The sequence below is a fragment of the Triticum dicoccoides genome, chromosome 5B (genome assembly GCF_002162155.2).
Source record: "Triticum dicoccoides isolate Atlit2015 ecotype Zavitan chromosome 5B, WEW_v2.0, whole genome shotgun sequence".
Taxonomy (NCBI): Eukaryota; Viridiplantae; Streptophyta; class Magnoliopsida; order Poales; family Poaceae; genus Triticum; species Triticum dicoccoides.
In genome coordinates this window covers 693,405,778-693,413,884 of record NC_041389.1, presented here as the reverse complement: position 1 = coordinate 693,413,884, position 8,107 = coordinate 693,405,778, and positions in this window count along the sequence as shown.

Here is an 8,107-nt window from a genome sequence, read left to right as displayed (position 1 = left end):
CCGGTTCGTGCCATGAACCGGTACTAATGCCTCAAACCCCATTAGTACCGGTTCATGGCTCGAACCAGGACTAAAGGTCTAACCTTTAGTCCTGGTTTGTGCCACGAACCGGTACTAATGGGCATCGCACCCTTTAGTCCCGGTTCGTGGCACCAACCGGGACTAAAAGGTCCAGACGAACCGGGACAAATGGCCCACGTGGCCCGGCCGGCCCCCTGGGCTCACGAACCGGGACTAATGCCCCCATTAGTCCCGGTTCTGGATTGAACCGGGACTAATGGGCTAACCCGTCCTGGACCAAAGCCCTCTTTTCTACTAGTGGATGTTAAGACGACTTTTCTGAATGGAGAGCTAAACGAGGAAATCTACATGCAACAGCCAGATGGCTTTGTGATAGATGGTCAGGAAAGAAAGGTGTGTAGGTTGCTGAAATCTTTATATGGCCTGAAGCAAGCACCTAAGCAATGGCATGATAAGTTTAATATAACTCTGACATCTGTTGGCTTCGTTGTTAATGAAGCTGACAAATGTGTATATTATCGCTATGGTGGGGGCGAAGGAGTCATACTGTGCTTGTATGTTGATGACATACTGATATTCGGAACCAACCTCAAAGTCATTGAGGAGGTCAAGTCGTTTCTGTCTCAGAACTTTGAGATGAAGGACCTTGGTGTGGCTGATGTTATCTTGAACATCAAGATACTGAGAGATAATAAGGGTGTGATCACACTTCTGCAATCCCATTATGTTGAGAAGGTGTTGAGCCGTTTTGGATATTCAGACTGCAAACCATCTCAAACACCATATGATCCTAGTATGTTGGTCAAAAAGTTCGAAGGCACAACTAAGGATCAACTGAGATACTCTCAAATCATTGGTTCACTCATGTACCTAGCAAGCGCAATGATGACTAACATCGTGTTTGCTGTGAGAAAACTGAGCCGGTTTGTTTCCAACCCGAGTGATGTACATTGGCATGCTACTGAGAGAGTTATGCGCTATCTGAAAGGTACTATGAACTACGGACTTCACTATACCGAATACCCGTCGGTACTTGAAGGGTATCGTGATGCGAATTGGATCTCTGATGCTAATGAGATGAAGGCCACAACTGGGTATATGTTTACTCTTGGAGGTGGCGATGTTTCCTGGAAGTCTTGAAAGCAAACGAACTTAACGAGATCGACAATGGAAGCAAAATTAACAACATTAGACACATCTGGTGTCGAAGCAGGATGGCTTCGTGATCTTTTGATGGACTTGCCATTGGTTGATAAACCGGTTCCGGCTATCCTTATGAACTGTGACAATCAGACTGTCATCACCAAGGTGAAGAGTTCAAAGGACAACATGAAGTCCAACAAACACATAAGAATGAGATTAAAAGTTGTTAGAAAATTAAGAAACTCCGGAGTGATAGTGTTGGAGTATTTCCATACGGCTAAGAATCTGGCAGATCCCTTTACAAAAGGGCTATCACGTGTTGTGATAGATAGTGCATCGAGAGAGATGGGCATGAGACCCACATGAGTTGCCATGGTGGTAACCCAACCTATGTGATCGGAGATCCCGTGAAGTAGGACATGGGAAAACAAGCCAGTGGAGAACTGAGGAGAGTACCTATACTAACCCACTCCGTTGGAGCACTACTAGGAAAACGCTTATAGATAGAAGTTTACCAGTAGCGTTTGTTTATGACCCCACGCTACTAGAAGTTAGTAGTAGCGCTGCCTAGAAAGAGCGCTATTGGTAACTGTTAGCAGCAGCACCTGTTTTCTAGCCCCACGCTACTGCTAAGTGTAAAACACCACACACCCTGATCAGTAAATATTAGCAGCGCTTTTCGCCGCTACAGCTAGTGGGCTTAGCAGTAGCGCTGGCCCGTTGCCCGCGCTGCTGTTAAGCCCACTACCTCCCCCAACCCGCGCGCCCCCTGCCCGGCCTCATCTCTCACTCACACTCCGCACTCCTCCCTCACCCCCCCCGCGCGCCACCGTCGACCCCGGCACACTGCCGTCCCCCGTGCCGGCCCTCCTCCCTGCGTCGGCCGCCCTCGCCCGTGCTGGCCCTCCTCCCCGCCGACCGCCCAGCTCCCCTGCGCTGGCCCTCCTCCCCGCCGGCCGCCCAGCTCCCCTGCGTCAGCCTCCTCCTCCGCCCGCCGCCCCGGCCCCCGCGCCGGCCCTCCTCCACCGAGAGGTACTCCTCCCTCCTTCCTCCTCCTCCCTCCCTCCCTAGTTATAGTTATTAGAGTAGTTATTTTGAATCCTATGTAGTTGAAAAAATGTAGGTTATTAGAGTAATGTAGGTTATGATTGAACCCTTGCTAGGACAGATTAAGTATGAACCCTAGTTAATTCATATGAACCCTAGGTTTTTAAATTTAGCTAGGTTTTAAAGTTAGGACAAAAATTCAGGTAGGTTTTTAATTAGGTGTAGTTAATAGAATTTAGGTGTTTTAAGTGTATTTAAAAGAGTTTTAGGTGTTTTAGTTGTTTTAGGTGTAGTTAACAGAATTTTAGGTGTTTTAGTTGTTTTAGGTGTAGTTAACAGAATTCTAGGTATTTTTTTACCTAAAGCAATTGTTGTTATTTTTTTAGTTAAAACAATGTTTCCTGTTATATGCAAACTTGCAATGGACATGTCATGTTTTGAACATGTCACATTTTGGACATGTCATATTTTTCCGAGTGGCCTATGTTTTGCCAGAAATGTCAATTCATTTACGTTCTGGCAAATTTCAGGCGCTCGATATGTCCTGTTTTTAGCAAAGGTCATGCCAAATTTTGCTAAGTGTTTTTTTTCATAATTAAGCATTTTGTTCTCAACGTCGACGATGTCTATCCCGCATCCTCGTCGTCGACTCGGCGGAGGACTCCTGGTTGAGCCGAGGGGCCATGTCCGGGACTGGGCTCCACCGGGCTGGTACTGGGTTGTGCTACCTTTTGGTGAGCGCAGCTTAGTGAGGAGCCAGCCCGTCGTTGACCCGGAGCTTCTTTAGTGGCGGTCACGTGGGCCTGCATCGGTGGAGAGGCTTGAGTCCCCCGTGCAGGTGGTGCAACACCGTGTCATGGAGGAGAACGCGCACGTCCAGCGCTACTTGGTTGAGTTGGCGAACGGCCGGTTCTCCAATACCTGGCAGTTTCTTTGGGGATCTCACCGGTGCTATGATCCGGTGATGGTTCCTTCTCTTTGGGTGTCCACCACGGCACACTGAACCTAGAGGAGCTATTATTCCAGATGTATTAGTGATATTATATGATGATCTTTGCTACAAACTACTATATATGTATTCGATGATGGCTTATTAATTACCTATTAGTTATTTGCTTGAATGCAAAAGATGAGCGCGGTTTGTGCTACAAACTACTATATATGTATTCATGTTGGATTATATGATGATCTTTACTACAAACTACTACAAACTACAAATTTTAGGTGTTTTAGTTGTTATATGATGATCTTTGCTACAAACTACTACAAAGTACAAATTTTAGGTGTTTTAGTTGTTATATGATGATCTTTGCTACAAACTACTATATATGTATTCGATGATGGATTATTAATTACCTATTAGGAAATGTCTGACGACGAAAGGGAATTTGCTATGTGCGTTTACTGCGAAGATAAGCGCGGTATGTGCGACATGCCTCACCTGGTAGAAGGTCGGCGCTTCAACATCAAGCTCCAAGAGACCTTCGATGTTGATACGGTACGCAACGATGACAAGTGTTTTTTGTTATTTTTGCACGACTTCTCTGCTTCTTCAACATGTAATTTCTGTCTTCTACAATTCGACTAGCTTATCACATGCCATGCAAGACGCTATGTCTTGGAGAAGATGGGGTTTGAAGATCATGAAAGCACGGAGACAAAGATAATGCAAGACGCTATGTCTCTGCTTATTATGTGCTATATTGTGTTAGAGTTGATGAGGAGGATGAGGGCAAATTTGACCATTTTGACCTATGGACGAAATCAATTCACGGAATGAACTGACCGTGAAATTATTTCACAGCCCTAACCTTTTTGTGTAGCGCCCGCCACGACGGCGCCACACCCTACTGTGTAGTGCCTAGCAAGGGGGCGTTGCACACCAGTCCACCGTGGCAGCCCCTAGGCCCGCACCCAGCAGTGCAACGCCTCCGCGCTAGGCGCCACACATGTAATGTGCAGCGCCCAGCCCTTAGGCGCTGCACGGTGACTTAGACGCCAGCCGCCCGCTCCTCCTCCCCCACCCACCCATTCGTTCGGTTTTGAAGTAACGGAAGCAGCGGCGCGGTGGGTTCCTCCTCTCCCCCTCTCAATCCCCTCTCCCAAATCCTTCAGATCCGACGATTTGGTCTGTGCATTTCTTCACCAATCCATCCTAGAAGGTACTCTCTTCCGATCCCCTTCTTTCTATCCATAGAAAATATGATATTTTGAAGATTTGGGGAATCCTTGTTTGATTAGATTATATTTGAATCTTGCATGTATTAGAACTTTGCATGTATTGATTTGTTTGATTGATTTGGGGAACCCTTGTTTGTTTGATTTGTGGAACCCTAGTTTAGTTTATGGAAGAGTTATTTTTATGAAGTAGGCATAGTTTATGGAAAAGTTATTTGTATGAAGTAGGCCTAGTTATTTGTGGAACCCTTTTTTATTAGTTATGTTTGATTTGATATGGTTGGATACATAGATTGGTATGGTTGCATCTAGTAGGCCTACTTTAGTTTTTTTGTATTCAAAAGATAATCGTGTTGACAAGAAAGCTTTCTTGCAAATTGCTAGGATGGTTTGGCTTCTCAATGATCATTGGGATCTACAACACCGGTCGTACGCTATGTCGGTGAAGCAACAGGTAATAATGAAAGTTGTCAGTGTTATGAATTTCGTGTTTTTTTTTCAAACACATACCCCCCATATGTAATGATTTGTTTGTTTGCTTGTAGGAGCTTGCACCTCTGAAGCTTCGGGCTCACGGGGTCAACCTTGGGTGGATGCGCTATGATGAGTGGTACACGCCGTATGTTAGGGAGACAGGACTTCTCCCTTTCATTCAGTTGGTCAGTAGGTCGACGCCACCCAACAATGCTCCAGCACTCACCGCGCTTATTGATCATTGGAGGTCGGAGACACACACTTTCCATCTTCGGACCGGGGAGATGACCTTGACGCTCCAGGATATAGCTATGATCACTGGTCTTCCTATCGATGGGAAACCTCTATGTATGAGCACCGATTCTGATGGGTGGCGCGAGCAAATGCTTGCCCTTATCGGTATGGTTCCTCCGGAGCCGCGGGAACCAGAAGTAGAAGGCAAGAAGAAGGAAAGAGTCGTAGCCGGTGCTACTTTCACGTGGATTGTATCGAACTTCAGTAATTGCCCTGAGGATGCTAATGAGGACGCAGTGAAGACATATGCTCGTGTCTACATGTGGTACGTGATATCCAGGAGTATGTTTGCTGATGGCATAGGCAAGAATGCTCCATGGATGTGGCTCAAGGCGTTGACCGTCTTCGATAGCAAATGGAGTTGGGGTTCGGCGACACTGGCTTACTTGTATAGACAGGTATGAAGTTGTTTCTGTTTCAATTCATTGGTACATTATGAATGCGATCTTGCTGTTAATTCAACCATGTTCTCTTTTATGTGCAGTTGGACGAAGCCTGTTGTAGGCTATCTGGAGGTATTGGTGGTTGTTTGCTCGCACTTTCCATATGGAGCTGGGAGCGTTTGCCGGTTGGACGACTGAAGACCGTGAAGTTGTAGGATTGGGATGAGAAAGACGACCCACTACGGCTCCCCACTTGGGCTTACAAGTGGGATGTGTTAAATGAGATGACGGATGATCCCTCGGTCATGTACAAGCTGTACAGGAGCGAGATGGACGCGATCACGCCTGAGTAGGTGAATTGACATTGCATAAGTTATTATCATGCTTCCGTCGTAACTCGATATCAATTTTTCATTCTATCCAATTTTGTAGGTTGAATGGGAACCGTATGGAAAAGGAGAGAGTTTTGGGAACCCTATAGAGTTCAGGCTGAATCCGATGTGCACTAGGGATAGGGATCTCTGGCATATGCGGTGTCCACTCATATGCAACTGGGCGGTTGAGCTTCACATGCCACATCGGGTGTACCCTCAGTTTGGTTTGTTCATGCCACACCCACCGGAGTTTGAGGACACGGATATAGTGCTACACGCGTAAGATATAATCAACCTTGAGCAATTAGCAGCTTCTCGGCGGTTTCGATGATGCTAATATTATGTTTCTAACTTGCAGGTTGGATAGGAAAAAGCAGCGGAAGATCAAGGATTGGGCCAAGCATCACAACAAGTATGTCATACAGTGGGCGCTTGCTTTGGAGCAAGCTAGGGCTGGAAAACGAGCCAAGCTTTGTGAGCACTGCCCGATTGCGTTCAACAACTATCTCACATGGTTTCTACGCGTCACCCGTGTGGAGGTATGCAAGCCGGCGTATGATGATAAGATTTTGGAAGAACCCACCGTCTTTGATGAGGTAGCCCAGCACCAGTACAACGCATTAGTCAGGAAAGGCAACTCCGTGATCCCTACGGGGCCAATGATGAACTTTGTGGTATGTGCCCTTTTTGCTTTTCAATTCGCAATATTCACATCTTCACTTGCCTAACACGTTAATGCCTTTTCTGTTCATAGCGTGCCCAGATCAAGAAAGCAGCTGATGAGACCGACACTATTCTGGAAACAACCCCGGCTGGCAAAAGCGATGGGGAAGGTGCACTTCGAGCATTCATTAAGGTTCACATCTCCTTCAAACTAGCACTTAACATGTGTTTCTACGTTCGATGTCTCATTCACTTGTTCATGTTGCAGCGCCAGGGCCAAAAGTTAAGGCGGCTGTCAAACCTTTTCGGTTGTCGTGACCCCGAGTATGTATCACCAGAACGTTCTAGGTCGGCGACACCATCAGATCCAACTTCTAGCCATGCTAATCCATTGGACGATGAGGATGTGGGTGTGGTCACCCAAGATGTGGGTGTGCTCACCCAAGAGGTATGGCCTGAGGTTATATATCCAATTGTTGATGCATTGCTAACTATATTCTCACACACGGTCTTTCCATATCTTTTGTGGATGCATAGGTTCCTGATGATATGACCTTGGGGACCTACAAGGTTCGGTCTACATACAAGTTAAAGCCTAGGAAGGGAATCAACAAATACACACCTGAGGAATTCACCCAAAGAGGCAAAAGGACGGTCGGCACCTCGCGGATGGCGGCTTTGGACGACTATTTGGATGACGATGTGGATGACGATGTGGATGACGTGGAGGAACCGGAGCCAGAGCCGGAGCGGGTTCGTCTCCCTAGGAAGGTGAAGAAGATACCCTCCAAGAGAGGGGGAGGAGCCAGCAAGCGCGGAAGGAACTAGTCGTCGTTCTCTTTTAGTAATGGTAGTAATGGTAGCTATGTTGGTGGTAATGTCGAACTTGTCATGATGGTCATTCTATGTGTTGAACTCTATGTTGGTGGTAATGATTAACTTAAATCTCTCACCGCGCTTATTCTGTGATGCAACTATCTGTGATGCAAAACTGGAACAACAAGGAGCAACAGAACGGAGGAAAAGTTACAGACATGTGTGACGCCTAGCCTGGAGGCGCCACATACCACAGTGCAGCGCCTAGCCAGGAGGCGTCACACACCACAGTGCAGCGCCTCCGTGCTAGGCGTTGCACTATGGAGTGTGACGCCTCCAGTCTAGGCGCTGCACAGGTCTGTAGCATGACACACATTCTGTTGCTCTCTGTATAGGTACAGACCTGTGCAGCGCCTAGACAGGAGGCGTCACACACCACAGTGCAGCGCCTCCGTGCTAGGCGTTGCACTATGGAGTGTGACACCTCCAGTCTAGGCGCTGCACAGGTCTGTAGCATGACACACATTCTGTTGCTCTCTGTATAGGTACAGACCTGTGCAGCGCCTAGACATGAGGCGTCACACACCACAGTGCAGCGCCTCCATGCTAGGCGTTGCACTATGGAGTGTGACGCCTCCAGTCTAGGCGCTGCACATGTCTGTAGCATGACACACATTCTGTTGCTCTCTGTATAGGTACAGACCTGTGCAGCGC